This window comes from Canis lupus, chromosome 9 (genome assembly GCF_003254725.2).
Source record: "Canis lupus dingo isolate Sandy chromosome 9, ASM325472v2, whole genome shotgun sequence".
Taxonomy (NCBI): Eukaryota; Metazoa; Chordata; class Mammalia; order Carnivora; family Canidae; genus Canis; species Canis lupus.
In genome coordinates this window covers 25,893,754-25,911,699 of record NC_064251.1, presented here as the reverse complement: position 1 = coordinate 25,911,699, position 17,946 = coordinate 25,893,754, and the positions used below count along the sequence as shown (strand labels likewise).

Sequence of the window (17,946 nt, the reverse complement as noted above, 5' to 3'; positions counted from 1 at the left end):
AGCAGGCTCCGTGCAGGAAGCCCATGGGACTCCATCCAGGGACTCCAGGATCATGCCCTGGGCTGAAGGTGGCACTAAACTGCTGAGGGATCCCAGGGATCCCTAGGAACTTGTTTAGATGTAGGGTCAGGAGTAAGGTCAAAGCTCAGGTTCAGGTTTGAGTTTGTGCGTCAGTTTTTTTTTTTTTTTTTTAAGATTTTATTCATTTATGAGAGAGAGACAGAGAGAGAGAGAGGCAGAGACACAAGCAGGCTCCATGCAGGGAACCCGACATGGGACTCGATCCTGGGTCTCCAGGACCAGGCCCTGGGCTGAAGGCAGCGCTAAACCGCTGAGCCACCCAGGCCGCCTGCATCGGTTATGTTTAGGTTAGCACCTTGCCACAAATATATCATGGAAATATCATATCACGAATGTTGTGCCTTTCCTCTGGCACGTCTCGGAAATGGTCATATGACTTAGGGGACAGCATACAACAAGCAGAGGCCCCCACCCTGGGTTGGTCCCCATAGAACCCTGCTGAGCCTGTGAGGAATGACTGCATGAGGGCTGTCTTGCCTAAGGAAGGTGATTGCTTGGGATTGTTCCTCACCTCTGGGTGCGACATAAAGACAGCTGGAAACAGCCCCTTTGTGCACCTGCACAGGCACACATACTCTGTGCCACGTGCCTATCCACATGTTATTGCACATCTGTACAATAGTGGGGTCACAGAAACCTTCACGCCCAAAGTCAGGGAGCCGTGCTCGCTTCGGCAGCACATACACTAAAGCCAGGGAACCAGTGTACCTGCCAGGGCTCCCCTCCTGCCGCACTGTGGTTCCCAGGCACGGCACAGCTAGATGACTCAAGGAATGGGAAGATCTTGGAGCTGGAAGCCTGGACACCGATGATTCTACCTTTGTTGTTCTACCGTGTGTGGAACCACAGGCATGTTCATCGCCCTGCCTTAGCCTTTTCTTTTGTGTAGAATAACCAGGATGAAATCCTGACACCCGGTGTCCATCTCTAATTCAATTGGGGATGAAGTTCATGTCAACAAGCTCTTGACGTGTTGGGGAAGGAAGATGCTGTGGTCGATCCCCAGGAATTTTATTCTTTTGTTTCCAGAAGAAAGGGGTGTACAGAGCTTCTAGCTGAGCAGCCGGGCGGTGTCGGAGCCTGCCGAGGCCTCCATCTGCCCACGTCAGAGACTATAGGAGGAGTGGTGGTGTCAGAGGCAGATGCAACAGAGAGGGAACTATGCTTCACCAGCTTGTCAACGTGTCATTAGGGTGTTCCTGTGGGACCAAGAGCAGAGGCAGGAGGCAGGAGCCGTGGGAGGGCGGGCAGAGGGAGGCGGGAGGAAGAGAGAGAAATGGAAGAGATGAAGGGGTCCATGCCAGTTCGGCATCCATCCCTGTCACAAGGAGAGCTCTATCAAACCAAGGCCAGGCCTATAAATCAGGCCATAATTAGTTGCAAAGAGAAAGCTTTAACATCCTCATCAAATTGATTAATACATCTTGTGGCTCAGGACAGGCTGGCCCTGCTTTGGAAAAACTGCAAGCTTGCCCGGCTGGGTGGGAACGGAGGGGGAGAGGGGACAGTTCTTGTTGTGGCAGCATGGAGCCAGGTGCATTGTGTCCCTCTGTTTACTCACTTGCAGAATGTTCTGAGGGGTGGCAGGTGAGGCCAGTTCTCAGTCCAAGTCTTCGTCATGGGCCTGGAGCCTGGAGAAGCAAATGAAGGTGCTGGCTTTGTCAGGAATTCACCCTGACACCTCTGGCACAATATTTGTTTATTTTTCTAGGTCTCAGTTTCACCATCTGTAAAAGGGACATTGTGAACCAGAGGAATTTTGATTACTTCCAGTTCAGACACCATAAATATCTAGGAGCCCAAAGGACAAGGACATTTGGGGGCGATGGCCAGTGAAGATCTAATTACAGGTTCAGTTCCCAGGATATCCAAAGGGAGGTCAGGAGTTAGGGATAAGCTTAAGTAATCTGGTCTGTCTCAGGCTTGACATTACCAAGCATTGCCTGTGTGTCTTTCCTGCATCCTAAGCAGGCAGCAAATACCCATCATCTTTTAAAGCAGCACAGAGAGAAAATATATGGATCAACTTGGATTCACATCCTGGCTCAACTGCTTATTAGCCATGGATTTGGGGAAAGTTACCTACCCTCTTCATCTTTCTCCTCTAAGATAGGGATCACAATGTCTACCTTGCTCGGTCATCATGAGGAGTAGATGAGATATATATAATGAGCTCAACTCAGAGCCTGGCACACAGTAGATGGTCAACAAGTAATAATTAGTATTATTGTTCAGATGACTCTTGATGTCTTTTTTTTTTAAGATTTTATTTATTCATGAGAGACACAGAGAGAGGCAGAGACATAGGCAGAGGTAGAAGCAGGCTCCCTGCAAGGAGCCCGATGCAAGACTTGATCCCAGGACCCTGGGATCATGACCTGAGCCAAAGGCATCTGCTCAACCGTTGAGCCACCCAGGTGCCCTGACTCTTGATGTCTTACAAATGGCATCTAAATCACATGGAGACCAAAAACAAAAACATAAAGTCTAGTTAAAAAAAGTAAAGCCCTGATGCCCCCACAGGATGTCTAGCTAATCACCCTTTTGGGACAGAAAATCAATAGTAGCATTTTGTTGTGTAAAAGGCACTGGACTCGAGCTTGAAGACTTAGAGGATCTCGCCTCTGCAACTTATGGATTGTGAGACTTTGTGCAAGATCCTTCACCATTCTGAGCCTCGCTTTCCTAAATCAAGGATGTTTTTGGCATCCAATTAGATAATGTGTGTAAACAATCCTTGTAAGACATAAACATATTCAAATATATTTAAATATAAAGCATTTTATGAGCAACATTCAGTGTTGTCTGCCGCAGACTGCCTCAAAGTCTCCCATTGGGAGAACAAATGAATTACATTCTTCTCAAGGCCTCAGAGATTGTGCTCCATTGCTTGAAGGGACCCTGTGTCTTTATGTCTTCTATAAATTGCATTTTCCTATTTCCTGCTTTACCAAAAACTTTGACCTAATTGCTGATAATAAACAAAGAACCTCTATTCTGTGGTGTTTGGGTAACATGCAGGTTTAGATAGTGACACTATCCAAAAATGTACTTTCCTTCTTCAAGGAAGAATAAGTGAACTGTGGGAAGCATGGCTGCTCATATGTATATATTTATTTCCCAGCCTCCCTTGCAGTGAGGATGGATATATGATTCAGTTCTTGGTAATGGAATGAAAGCAGAAGTGATGTGGGTCAATTATGAGCTGGAATATTCAGAAATGGATATGCCTCTTCTACACTTTTTATTCTTCTTGACACCCAGAACACGTGCATACCCTCAACTCAACTTGAATCAGGCAAAGGCCATCATAGGGGATGGTGGAAAAACAATCCAGGAGGAGCCTGGTTCCCTGAATGACAGCATGGAGGAGAATCTGTCAACCTGGAGCTCAGACTGTTCTGTGAGAAAACAACAACAACAACAACAACAACAACAACAACAACAACAACAAACTTCTATCTTGTTGAGACATTGCACTTGGGGTTCTTTATTATAAAAGTTTAATCTCTCATCTTGCGGAATTATTTCTTTGCATTGCATGTCTCCCCCAGGAGTCCATTACTCATTCCACTATCTTTTTTTTTTTTAAGATTTTATTTATTTATTCATGAGAGACACACAGAGAGGCAGAGACACAGCCAGAGGGAGAAGCAGGTTCCCTGTGGAGAGCCTGATGTGGGACTCCAGGATCATGCCCTGAGCCAAAGGCAGATGCTGAACCACTGAGCCACCCAGGTGTCCCCCATCCCACTATCTTTAGGTTATAGCACCAAATGTAGAAAATACCCTTCACTTTATTTTTTTTTTTTTTTAAGATTTTATTTATTTGAGAGAGCAAGAGAGAGGAAAAGAGAGAGAGCATGAGCGGGGGGAAGGGCAGAGGGAGAAGCAGACTCCCCACTGAGCAGGGAAGCCCAACATGGGGTCCAATCCTAGGGCCCTGGGATCATGAACTGAGCCAAAGACAGCCACTTAATTGACTGAGCCAGCCCAGTCATCCCAGAAACTCTTCATTTTATTTTTTTTTTAATTTATTTTATTTTTTTAAAGATTTTATTTATTTATTCATGAGAGACACAGAGAGAGAGAGGCAGAGACACAGGCAGAGGGAGAGGCAGGCTCCACATAGGGAGCGCGATGTGGGACCCGATCCCGGGTCTGCAGGATCATGCCCTGGGCCGAAGGCGGCACTAAACCGCTGAGCCATGGGGGCTGGCCCGAAACTCTTCATTTTAAAAGACACACTAGGTGGGATGCCTGGGTGGCTCAGCAGTTGAGCGTCTGCCTTTGGCTCAGGTCGTGATCCTGTGGTCCTGAGATCGAGTCCCACATCGGGCTCCTTGTGGGGAACCAGCTTCTCCCTCTGCCTGTGTCTTTGCTTCTCTGTGTCTCATGAATAAATAAATTCTTTTAAAAAAAAAGACACAGTAAAAGATTCCACTGCTCTTGGTGTATTTGAAGGCTGGGTCTGCATCTCATTCAGAGTCATCTTCTGATAATAATTTTATTATTAATTTTAAAATAATTTTATTAAGAAGCTCTCCATCCATTTATACTCAAAACTACCCCTTAAAAAATAATCAGCTTCATTTTCTTGTACTCGCCTGCCACAATGAAGTCTACTCTATTCCTGGAAAGCAGCTGTACTTTTAAGGCTGATGGGAAGGAATATGGGGCAGAAAATAAGACAACTGTAGACTGAGGATGTCTGGGGGGATCCAAAGGGATCTGAACTCTGACCCTGGATCATGTGAAGGGACAAGGAGGGCTCAGGGACCTGGAGAAATAAACCAGAGGTGCCCAAATGACTCATCAGGAGCCTCCAGTAGAGGAAATGAAGTTTTCAAGATCTGTACACTGCTTTCTTATGCTTCTAATCCCCATGAAAACTTGACCCTCACTGGGTGACCCATCGGCTTCCCATCAGTTTGTCATCATCAGTCAAAAGTTTTTCAAGGCCTATGACATTTAGAAAGCCTCCTTCCTGATACCTACCCATCCCCTCTTGGAATGTGGTCCTAGACAGACTCAGGATATCTTTTTAAAATATTTCACTGTGCAGATGGTTTGGAACGTGAGGACTGAGCACCCCCTTTCAAAACCCAGGAGGTATGGGAGTCTAGCAGACATGGGATCACAGGGAAGAGGAGACAATGAAGGAAGGACAAGTGCCAAAGAGCCACAGGTGGGAGCCAGAGTGGGGAGGAGTGGTAGCCTCACTTTGTCACACTGCTGGCCTGAATCACAGGGCAGGGCCGGAAGGGAAGCGCCAGTTGCAAATGCTCCCACCTCATCTCACAGCTCACCAAATATTACGGCCTAGCACATAAAAACCAGAGTGTTAAGCTGCCAGGAGTGTTAAACTCAAGGAGCTGTGACCAGAAGCAGGCAGGCTCTGGGGACAGGATTGGGGAGGTGGCTGCGGCAGGCCAGGGGCTCCCATTAGGCCTCTTGGCTCTCAGGCAGTCACTGAAACCAAGCAGGAAACTTAGCCCTTGCCCTGAAACCCACCTCTGCCTCCTGCCTCTTCATGGTGAGAGTATTTAAGGGAGTCCAGAGCCTCCTTAGCAAGAGGTGGGTAGCTTGTAAGCAGAAAATAAATGCTTTCAAGCCACATAAATCAATGAAAATTAGCAGGAGTCAAGGTAAAAATCCCATCCTCCACCACTTGGATGTCTGAGCCATGGTTCTTCCCTGTGATTTAGAGCCATATGATTAGAGTGGTCCAATCTCGTTTAGTTTTGTTTTTCCCTTTATCCTCCCTTCCCTTTCCAGATAAAGTCCTCTCCTTGAGGCAGGTTCCCACTGGCCGCTAGCTCCTCTGGCTAGAAGCAGGTGTGTGCACCTGTCAGCTCCGCACCTTGATGGATCTCTTTGCTATCTTGGTTCACCTCCTCCCTACCTTCCCCTTAATGAACAGTCCGCCCCAGGCCAGGGATGAGTTGTGGGTGGGGAGCCCATATTCTGAAGGATGTTGCAGAAGAGATGTGTGGCTGCTGACCTCACATGAAACACGGCACCCTCCTAGAGGTGGGGGAGGGTGGATGCAGTAATCAGAGCTCCTGACTCTGACCTCTGAACTTGGGAGAAGTTGGATAACTGCATGGTTTCCCAGCCCTCAGCCCCCTGCCAGAGGCCGAACATAATCCAGCAGTTGATCGAAGTATGAGCTGGGAACCAGAGAGGTTAGATGCCGGGATTCGCCTCAGAAAACAGGGACTCAGAGGGACAAGATGGTATGGGAGGAGAAGGAGGAATTTAGAGTCAGAGAGACATGGGTACAAATCTCACCTCTATCACTCATCGCCTAGATGGACTTGTGCAAGTTTCTTAAGCTCTCTGAGCCTAGTTTCCACACCTTTAATGTGAAAATAATGATATTCTCTCATGGAGTTGTAGCAAAGACTACATGAAATAATTGAATTGATGTCAAGTTCCTAGTCCATGGTGTCTGGAATGTAGCACTTGCTCATAACATGATAGCTTCCTGCCTCTTCAGTCTTCTGCCCAAGGATGTACAGCAAGCTAGGAAAGAAGTTAGAAAAAAAAAATAGTTAGAGCCCCAGCTTGTGTTTTCTAACTCCTTGTCCAATACCTGGTATCCATCCAGCTCAGGAATCTACCCACTACAGGCTCTTGGTCTAGCCAGCTAACTGAATGGCAGAGAGAGCAGTTCTCCAGGAGATAGACTAGAATATGCCCATTCTGAGGAAGGAAGAATCACACTCAGCATGGTGTTGTGCAATATAGACATTGCCAGTCAAGTCCTGACTCAGCCACTTACAAGTTGTGACCCTGGGCAACTCCGGGTGCCTCAGTTTCCCCAATGTAAAGTGGCTGTGATTGTAATCCTTGCCATGGGGTGGCTCTGAGGTTCAAAGGAAATAGAAGATGGGAAAACCCTGTGTAAATGCTTCTCTATGTATAATGGAGCGGTAATCATTTTTTAAAATTTTATTTGAGAGAGAGGGCACAAGCAGGGGGAGCAGCAGAGGAGAGGGAGAAGAAGACTCCCTGCTGAGCAGTGAGTCCAACATGGGGCTTGATCCCAGAACCTGAGATCATGACCTGAGCTGAAGACAGCCACTTAACTGACTGAGCCACCCAGGTGCCCTGGTAATCATTTTATTCACCAGATTTCTCTTAGGAAGGAAACTGCTTGGAAGAATGCCTTGATATGTGTTTATCACACGGCAGATGTTACCAAAGCTCTAGAGAAGGGAGAGTCTTGTTCTGCAGGAGAGAGCAAGAAGAGGAGAGAAAAGGGAGTGATGAGGCCCCAACAGGAGAGAGGCCAGGCATCCTGAAGGCGCACGTGAGATTCCACACTGGTTGGACTGACTGGCAGGTGTTTTAGGAACAGTGACTCCCACGTGCCCATTACAGTTGCTTGTGCCATGTGATACAAGCTCTTCCTCCCGTGCCCCTGCCCAATCTTTGGGTTTCTCCAGTAAACTCACCATTTTTGCAGCACTGATCACACACATCTAGTGATTAATACACATTCTTTCATTTATTCCTCCATAACTTTCCACAGATGAAGAGCCGAGGCTCAGAAAACTCGGACAACTTGCTCAACATCACATAAATGTTAGCTGCTAGTGGAGGGATTCCAGTGGGCATGTAGGTCCGAGCACTGGGCCCTGTTGCCCCTCTGGATCTCAGTTTTCTGAGGTTAAAAAGGTCATTTAACCTCCCCAAGCCCCAGTTTTTCTATCTGTAAGAAGAAATGTCTCTGTTGCTTCTCTCCTTGGTCAAGATATTTGATAGATGGAAGAGGTAATAGATGTAAAGTACTTTGAGAGCTTTTAAACAAACAACCCCGTTGTGAAAGTAAGCTATTATTAATACTATATCTCACATGCTAAAAGGCCTGTTTAATCCATCCTGCCCTAAGGAGCCAAAGAGGATATTTCCTCTCTCTGTTTAGTTTATCCTTTCTAGTCAAGTGCCAAGTCTGTTCACGTTTCTTCCTCTTGTCAGAAAGCAGGCATATGGATCTCCCTTAAAGCTACCCAAGTCCAAATACCATGACCATCTCAAAGGATTCCCTTCCTCTTATTCATCTCTCCAGCACCTTTCAATGATAGGGACTAACTCCATGGTGTTTAACAAAACAGTTCTCCAGGAAAAAAAAAAAAGTACTATCTTGATCTGTAACATTTGCCAATTTCCTTAGTGTAAATACTCGCAACATGACTGATTTCAAACTATCATTATGACATCACTCAGTGCAGAATTATGAAGAGATGGAGAGTATCACACCCTTATATAGTATTTCTACTATATACGTACAACAGATATAAATAACCCCAAAAGATCATAGTAAAATCTAGTGAAGGAGTTCCTGCCTGGGTCGGTCAGGTAGAGCATGTGATTCTTGATCTTGGGGTTGTGAGTTTGAGCCCCACATTGGGTGTAGAGTTTATTTAAAAATAAAATCTTAAAAAAAAATCTAATGAACCACTTGGGTGGTTCAGCGGTTGAGGGTCTGCCTTTGGCTCAGATTGTAATCCTGCGGTCTTGGGATCCAGTCTTGCATCTGGCTCCCCAGAGGGAGCCTGCTTCTCCTTTAGCCTGTGTCTCTGCCTCTCTCTGTGTCTCTCATGAATAAATAAATAAAATATTTTAAAAAATCTTTTAAAAATCTAGTGAAATAAATAAAAAGGGATATGTTATTATTTTTGTTTTAAAATTTCTTTAATTATAACTATATAATTTTAGTTTTTATTTTTAAAAATAATTTTATTTATTTAGCAGTGAGGAGGGGAGGGTTGAAAGAGGGGGAGGGAGAGAATATCCAGCAGACTCCACACTGAGTGTAGAACCCAACAGGGGGCTCAATTTCATAACCCTGAGATCATGACCTGAGCTGTAACCAAGAGTCAGAACGTTGGATGCTTAAGGGACTGAGCCACCCAGGTGCTCTAGTTTTAGGTTTTTCTTACAAAATCGTTGGACAAATTCTTGAAAATTTAAAAATCAGTGCTCCCAAGGTAGAATGAGGCAGCTCTAGACCACCCACATGTCCACACAAAGACAGGTAATCTGTAGCACAGAAGCCAAGGTGTGTTGGAGGAAGTGCCAAGAGAGCCTGTGATATGTTTTTCTATTTCAGAAATGAGAATTTCATAGGAAATAGTATGTTGGATTGACAATGGCTATTCCAATCTCCTAAATTGGAAGTACTCACCTAGTCCTTTCCCCCTAACCATGAACAAGAACCCCTGAGTCTGTTCTCTGAGATCCTGAACTGATCACGCTCCTGTTGGGAAAGAGACAGCCTACTCAAACAGGGTTCATTCAAGAAGAGTATAATAAAGGCATATTTACAAAGCTATGGACAGAGTTCAGAGAAATCCACAAGGGATAGTTAGTGGGAAACAATTGGTTCTCTGGGCCTGAAGGGTTAAAGAAGGAACATTTCCCAGAATCTGGAGAGAGCTGTAGCAGATGGGGGCCCCAGAGGAGCACCATGGCCTTTAGGTAAGGAACATAGGCATCGTCAACCCAAGGCAGGGCTAGCAGGGACCTGGGGGAATAAAGACCCTGAACTCACACCTTCAGCCTTCCAGTGACTTGCTGCATGATATATATTGGTTATCTTGTTCTCCCTTAAGAACTTCAGGCAAAGTCACTGTTTCTTGAGCACTGACCATTGACTGATCCCAACCAGAAGTCAGAGGATAAGAGAGTCTCTTGAGGCAGTTCATAAAGATCATTTCCTAGCACCAGCACCAACAGCAGGGGAGGGGAAGGATAGAGAGTGGACATGGAAGGCCAGAGAGATCAGAGAGCACAGATCCTTAGTGGCTCATTGACAGAAGTCATTCCCAGAGTAGCATCTCAGGCTGATGCTTCTGAGACTTTAATAGGCATACTAACCATCTAGGGATCATAATGCAATTTCTGACTCAGTAGGACTGGGTTGAGTCCTAAGATATTGCTGACCTGTGGACCACCCTGTGGGTAGGAGGGTCTTAGGCCCTACTCACCCTGCCACAAGCTCTAGTGGGCTTGTCTAGCTAAGGGCAAAGCAGAGATGTCAAACTCCCTTCCTCCTTCCTACACCACCTTCCTTTTCCTTCTCCTAAAATGCCCTCCTGGTGCAACACAACTATCTAGTAGAAACCCAGAATTCAATTCTCTCTCCTCTCTCTGTTCCCAGGCCACGCTAGAAAGATGTGGGTTTGCAGACCCCCAGAACTTGAAGGCAGATCTCTCCACTGGAGGAAATCTTTAGGGAATATTCCTAAGTCCTAAAACCTTCCCTGTTTCCTTTTTCTCTCCATGTTTTTACCCCTTGGCAGGAGGAAGCAGCTGCAGGATTAGCCCTTGGACACTTGGTCCAGTTGCCTGGTAGAAGGAAGGCTGGCTCTAGGGGTATCTCCATTAATTCCAGACATAATGCAGGTGTGTGCACTAGTGGGTGTATCTTTACATATATATATGATGTAAATGCATTGGGGTGGGCAAGGAATGAAAAGTTGGAAACTGGATGGAGATGGCTTAACACAATTCCTTCTTGGGAACTTAGATAATTTCCTCAAAAAGGGACAATGCAGCAACAAAGGTAGTTTAGACCCAGTGACTTTCAAGATGTACCCCATTACCTATATGCATTCACTACTATTCCCACATGGGATAGTTTCCATGCAAAGTTCTAGGAAAAAAGGCCTAGTCAAGTGAGGATTTTCCAGAAATGGCCTGTTATTAAGATCAGTCACAGATAATCCAGATTCCATGAGTAAAAGCCTCCTCGGCGGACATGTGTTCAGCAGCATGGGGATAGTGTGCTTATCCTTTTCCCAAAAGAAAGCATGGAGGATGAGTCCCCAGATTCCCAGCTAGTGAGAGTACTGGCCCATAACACTCACCGTATCATTTATTTGGTGCTTGTCATAAAACACCCAACACCAAAGAGCAATTTACAGTTTATAAGGAACTCTTCAAATACATTACCTCCTTAAATTTTTACAATGCTCCTATGAGAGATAAGGCAAGGCAGGCTTATCACCATTTTATAAACAAGAAGTTGAGGTTCCAAGAAGTTAAGTACTTTACCTAAGGCCACCAGACTCTTGGGTAGTGGAGCCAGGATGGGAATGCAGTTTTCCTGATTCCTACCTATAACACAGTATAACACAGTCTCCTTTCTGTGCACCACCTTCCTTTTTTTTTTTTAATATTTTATTTATTAGAGAGAGAAAGAGGCAGAGACACAGGCAGAGGGAGAAGCAGGCTCCCTGCAAGGAACCCGATGTGGGACTCGATCCTGGATCCCAGGATCATGCCCTGAGCTAAAGGCAACTGTTTAACTGCGGAGCCACCAAGGCATCCCTACTGCCTTCCTTAGAAAAACTTTTTTATCTGGTAGCTAATTGTTTGGCATTTTCTGATGCCGTTTCCTTACAGATATGTAAATGCTCTGACAGCATAAACTTTGTTTCTCTTCCTTACCAATTTTTCTCCAACACCTACAACAATACCTTATACACAGCATGGGCTTCACAAAATTACGTTAAAAGTGTGAATAAATTATATAGATTACAAGCTACGCAAAGGTGGGGCTCTAACTTGGACTTCTTGGAATCCCTCACCATAATTACACAGTAAGAGGGTAAATATTAGTGATAAGAAAAATGACCTAATATCCAGTGGGTATGACTGACTCTGTAGGAAGCCATCTGCCCTGGAAAGTAATATATTTTGAGGAAGAGAGTCCCTGTCTATGGCTTCTAGAATTCTAAGCGCCGACTCTCTCTTCTCAGTGTTTCTTGTTACCTTCAACTTTGCCCCTCTCTCACCCTCCAGGGTGAAGGCATTTGCCCTTGGAGCAGACTGTCCAGAAGCTCAGGCCTGCATCTTTTTGATTTAGGAAAGAGGCACGATGGAGTCTTGTAACAATGGTCTGCATCTCCACGTGCTCCCACTGCCACCAGAAATAATAAAATGGTTTGTTTCTCTTGGCAGCCTCCACCTAACAGTTCCCCATGTGTGTGTTGCTTTCTTCAATTTTCCCCTCTACAAAATCTGGTCATGTTTAATAACAATAAATCAGAGGAGAGATTGCAGCCCGGAAGAGAAGTCTGGGGCGGCCGGGGTTTCCACATCTGGGGCCCATTCGGGTTGAAGCGATGACAATTCCTAATAAATGTTAATGGAGAACCTCCTCAGATTCATACACTCCGGCCATAATTTAGCCTGTCTCCATGCCCGATGACCTTTTGAACATCCAGAATACACCCATCATAGCACCAGCTACAGTCCTGGATTGCTTCCTGCATATGAAGTGGGGGGGGAAAAAACCAAAAAAACCAAAAAACAAAACAAAACAAAACAACAACAACAAAAAAACAACAAAAAAACCCCGAAAACAAACCCAACCTAACAAGGTTTCTTGTTATTGATTACAGTTCTCCATTTTCCCTTCCCTGGACTACTCTTTAAGGCTCACAAAGCCTTGGGGCCAACAGCCACCCAGGTGGTTAGAGGCCAGGGTGTCAGGTTAAAGGATGTTCCCTTCTGCTCTGAAGGGAAGCTCCCTGAAGTCTGACAGCTGACACTATTCCCGTAAGAGATGGGGCTGGACATCAAAACTCCTCTCTTTCCTTTTTTTTTTTTTTTTTTTTTGCTTCGGAGAGACCCTTTGCTGATCCCACTTGTTCTATCCCTTTGGTCAGCCACTCTTCCCCCTCCTTCCCCTTCTCATTAGGCAGTCTGTAGGGCTGGCTCCAGTCTTCGGCCTCTCTCTTCCTATATCTGTCACCTCCATGAATCTATGTCCACATGTGCCTTTCCAGTTCTGGCCTCTCTCTCAAGATGCAGTCCTGGGGGCTAGGTGGTTTCACCTGATACCCAGGCCACTGTCTAAAATTCTATCTAAATTAACTTATCATCTCGCCAAAACATTTGGCCTCTTTGTCAAGTTTCCATATCTCTGTTAAGAACATGGGTATTCTTTTTTTTTTTTTTTTAAGATTTTATATATCCATTCATGAGAGACAGAGAGAGAGAGGCAGAGACATAGGCAGAGGGAGAAGCAGGCTCCCTGTGAGGAGCCTGATGAGAGATTCAATCCCAGGACCCCGGGATCACAACCTGATCGAAGGCAGATGCTTAACCACTGAGCCACCCAGGTGTCCTAAGAACATAATTATTCTTTCAGCCATACAGGTAGCTGATTGTGGTGCTACCTTAGACACTCCCTCTCTGCTGCCTTCTTTCCCTGTCAGGGGATAGAGTTATTAGAACCTCCATCCCAGCCTCACTCCTAACTTCCACTGCCACCTCATGCTTCAGGCCCTTATCCCCTCACTTTGAAATTGCCTCTCTCTCTGTAATCGTGGCAGATAGGTACATCATCCCAAGATGTTATCTTGATAATGTTCTCCTCAGCTCAAAATTCTTCAGTGGCTTCCCACTGACTTATCATTATGATTATTCAAATGATTATTTTACATAATTAGGTACCCTTGAACTGTCTAAGGTCACATAATGTTGGAGCCAGATTTTGTTTAAGTAGGCTCCATGCTGGGCATGGACTTCAGAGCAGGACTTGAACTCACGACCTTGAGATCAAGATCTGAACTGAAATCAAGAGTCAAATGCTTAACTGACTGAGCCACCCAAGCACCCCAGAGCCAGGTTTTTAGACTGTAAACAGGCTTTTCACTGTTTCCCCCTTACCAGGTTCAGTAATATGCTTTATTAGAATTCCTTTATTTGTTCAACAAGTATTTTTTTGAGACGCTGCTACATGCCAGAGTTCACCGAGTACTGGAAGATAAAATGGTAAACAGGATAAGCATTGTCCCATGTGGAAACACTTTCTTTTCTTTTCTTTTCTTTTTTTTTTTTTTTAAAGATTTTTATAAATATATTTATTCAGAGAGAGAAAGGCAGAGACATAGGCGCAGGGAGAATCAGGCTCCTTGAGGGGAGCCTATGTGGGACTTGATCCAAGGACTCTGGGATTGGATCACACCCTGAGCCAGAGGTAGATTCTCAACCACTGAGTCACCCAGATGTCCCATGGAAACACTTTCTTGTGGGGAGAAAACCAAAGAAAAAGAAAACATAGATATATAAAATAATTGCAACTCTGTAAAGTGCCAAGCAAGAGCTGAGAGAAAATAAGGGAGTTCTATAGTATTTTAAACAGGTCTCCAAACTCACATCTTTCCCATTGATTGCTACCTCTCTGGTTCTTAAAGGATATGATCACCTTTGGGGGACCCTCCCTCTAATAGCTCCAATAAGGGCAAGCATAAGTAACACTTTGTAAAAGCAATTCCTTGAGTATATCTCTAATTTCTTAGTGCAGATAGTTATTAAACAAATTAAGCTACATTTCTTGGACATTTAGAATAAAGGATGTAATCTAATGATGCCCTTATTTGGACTGAAGACAGAATGGATGTTTGCCTTAATGTATAAATGATTTAGGTTAGACACAGTGAAAGACTGCCTGGCAAAACTTCAATGGAACAGGCACCCAAGGCAGTATAATCAGTCAACTTCAGTAAAATAGTGTTCCATAAGAAATGACCTAAAATCTCAGAGGTTACGATCTTTCTTTCTTTCTTTCTTTCTTTCTTTCTTTCTTTCTTTCTTTCTTTCTTTCTTTTTTAAAGATTTTATTTATTTATGAGAGTCACATAGAGAGAGGCAGAGACATAGGCAGAGGAAGAAGCAGGCTCCCTGCTGGAAGCCCGATGTGGGACTCAATCCCAGGACCCTGGGATCATGACCTGAGCCAAAGACAGACGCTCAACCACTGAGCCACCCTGGTGCCCCCAAATTATTTATTTCTTGCTTATAGGTTTGTGGGTTGGCTGCAGGGGCTCCGTTCTAGGTTGTGGATTTTGTTCAGGTTCACTCTGTGTACCTTCTCATTCTGGGCCCCAGGCCAAAGTGACCAGGACATGCTCTTCTCATGGTCCAGGGGCAGAAATGGAAGAGGCTAAGCCCAACCAAGCAAGTAGAGTGAAAACCTCTGCTTACACTCCATTAGCTAAAGCAAGTCACACGACTAAACCCATCATGGGCGGTAGGGTTAAGACTTTTCCCCACATGGAGGGACAGAGAGGACATTCAATATTTGCTGAATAATAATCCCCTCCACCGCAGGGAAGCTAAGGAGTTTTCTTTCACAAGTCATCTTTACAAACAGAAGAGATGGTCATTTATCTGGGTGCTTCTTCGTACCATACCACCTGAAGCACAGCAAAGGAGGACTAGAAGACATGATTTCTTAAAGATGCCTATTTTGGTACAAGGGCAATGTAATTCGTGTTTGATATCTGGTTGCCACTGAAGTCCCTTTTCCTCTTCCACCAGAGCTGTGCCATGGGGGTGATTTGCAGCCCAAGTCTTAATATCAGAGTCTCTATGTAATTGTACACAAGTGACAGTCACACAGCAAACATAAATACAGAAGAGATTCTGATACCATCGGGGAACAGTATTCCTGCCATCCAGTCAGCTTTGTCTGCTGCCACAGAGCAGTTAACTCTGGAATGAAATTGGAGAGCTAACTGATGGTCAGAGGGGACCCGGAAGACTTCCATTTGTAACTGAGACAGGCAGGGCTCAGCCAAAGGGGAAGCAGGAAGGGATTTTATTTACCATGCCTAGCTAAATTCAGCTCACAAACATTTAACATTTATACAGTGCATGAAATCACTTGTGGTTTCATTTTTCAACTTATTCAAATGTAAACACACATGCATAATTGTGAATCCACAAGCTCGGAAGTCTTTGACTCCAAATCTCCATACTCTGTATCTATTTCAACCGTGATCATGTCCTTTCTCTCTCTTGTTTTATCCCAGGGTGCTTTTCCACTCTCAATATCTGCTATTAGGAATTTTTGAGGCACAACAACTGGAAGAACAGCCCCGGGCCCAGGTACCTGGCTGGTTCAGTCCTGACAGCATGTGACTCTTGATCTTAGAGTTGTGACTGTGAGCCCCATGTTGGGTGTAGAGAAGATTTAAATAAATAAACTTAAAAGGAAAAAAAGAGGGGCGCCTGGGTGGCTCCATCAGTTAGGTGTCTGCCTCTGGATTGGGTCATGATCCTAGGCTCCTGGGATTGAGCCCTGCATAGTGCTCCCTGCTCCCTGCTCTCAGGGGAGTCTGCTTCTCTCTGCCTCTGCCTCTTCCCTCCCTCATGCTTTTTTTTCTCTTTTCTCTCTCTCTCTCTAATGAATAAATAAAATATTAAAAAAAAAAGAAAAGAAAAAGAATAGTCCCCAGACCATCAGCAGCCTGCACCACCTGAGAACTTGTTAGAAATGCAAATTTGGGGTCCCTCCCCAAGACTTGCTGAAACAGCATCTCTGGTGATGGAGTGGAAAGGGGTTGTCCCAGGAAACTGTCTTAATAAGCTCTTTAGATGACACTTTTAAGCCTACACACTGAAGTTCGGGAACCAAGGTAGTTCTGACTCAGTAGGTCTGCAGCAGAATCCACAACTTGCAATTCTAACACTGATGCTGTTGTCTGTGGACCATACTTTGAGTAGCACTGATTTAGAACTCAACCTCATACAGGTGAAATGAAAGCCAACAGTGAAAGCCTTACTGGTCCTGGGTGGATAGGATGAAAGTTTTAGTAAAAGAAATGAGTGACTAATGGTGGGGTTTCAGGTAAAAGCCAGTGGATTTTAGAAACCCTCAAATCAGGTTTTGGTCAGAGGGTAGACCTGGAGCCTCTGAAGCCACATTGCGTGTGGTTAACTTTCTTTGACCTAGAGAGCCTGGCCAGGGATGATTAAAAAATGAGGGTTGGATGGGGGAAAGCACAGGCCTGGGAATCAGGAGACCTGGGTTCTACTTCTTGCCTTATCACTGAGATTGTAGCCAAGGCTGGGTCCCTTCTAAACCGAAGAAGATGAGAGTGACACAATCTGTACCATTCCTATTCGCCCCCCTGCCATCATTTTTTATTACACAAGATTATGATTACCTTGGCAACGATTTTCTCTCCAGCTGAGTAAGGGAGTCTCAAAAATCGGGAACCCCGAGGTGAACGGTCTACGGCGAGGAGGAGGAGGGGCACACGGTGCCCAGTCGGTTCCGGACCCCCCCAGCGGTCGAATTTTCCAGATCAGGGTGCAGGTCTTCCTCTGTCCTGTAGGTGGCGCCTCCCCTCGTTGAGCGCCCTGCCTGCGTCCCGGAGCGCTGAGGGGAAGTTCCAAGTTTCTTGACGTCTGTGCTCTGTTTAGTAGCCTGGGCTCTCCTGCAGCCCCCTAAAACCTATGCCCAGGACCTCCGGGTTTGGGGATCCCGACTTCCTTCCTAGAATGGCTCCGCCTCACCCCGCCCCATCAGAGGCCGCGCACTAGGCCTGCAGCCTCCCCTGCGGCGGGATGCGACCCTGCGGGCCTCGTCGGGGGAGGATTTAAGGGCCGGCACCTGCGCGACGGACTTCAGGGGGAGTTTCTTTCCTGCTCGGTTAAAATGACAAATTGGTACATGAGCGCTTAATGAAAGATGCTGGAAACGTCCGTGAAGATCAGAAAAATCGCCTCTCGGAGCTGACAGCCAGGCCATCTGCATTCCCGCATTCCCATTAATTCCTTAACAATAAACGACAGGAGCGCCTAGAGGGTTAACAGCTTAATTTAATCTCTGAGATTCCTTCCTGGAGCATTGAGAATTAGAAAGGCATTTACAAAACGTTATTTGCACACCTGATTTTTCCCCACTTGATGTGTCTTCTGGACGGGTCACACCCACTGCTGACACATCTGGTACAGTTCTCTGCCCCTCCCGCCATCCATAGAATGCTTTCCACTGGGCACTGGGGCTCCTTGAACCACATGATTGGACTCCAACTGTCCAGAGTTGGAGTT

At 45.5% G+C, this 17,946-nt stretch overlaps 1 long non-coding RNA gene across 2 annotated transcripts; it reads right to left on the bottom strand.

The window, feature by feature from the left end:
- Window positions 1-220: 220 nt before the first annotated feature.
- Window positions 221-17,357, bottom strand: LOC112655504 (uncharacterized). 2 transcript variants are annotated; one of them, XR_003133712.3, is made up of 4 exons: window positions 17,058-17,357; window positions 6,376-6,609; window positions 1,643-1,808; window positions 221-1,280 (listed from the first exon to the last, which is right to left on the bottom strand). It is a non-coding gene; the product is annotated as an uncharacterized LOC112655504 (long non-coding RNA). The 2 variants fall into 2 exon arrangements; XR_003133713.3 differs by having other exon boundaries at window positions 1,643-1,712; window positions 17,058-17,354.
- Between the last annotated feature and the right edge of the window lie 589 nt (window positions 17,358-17,946).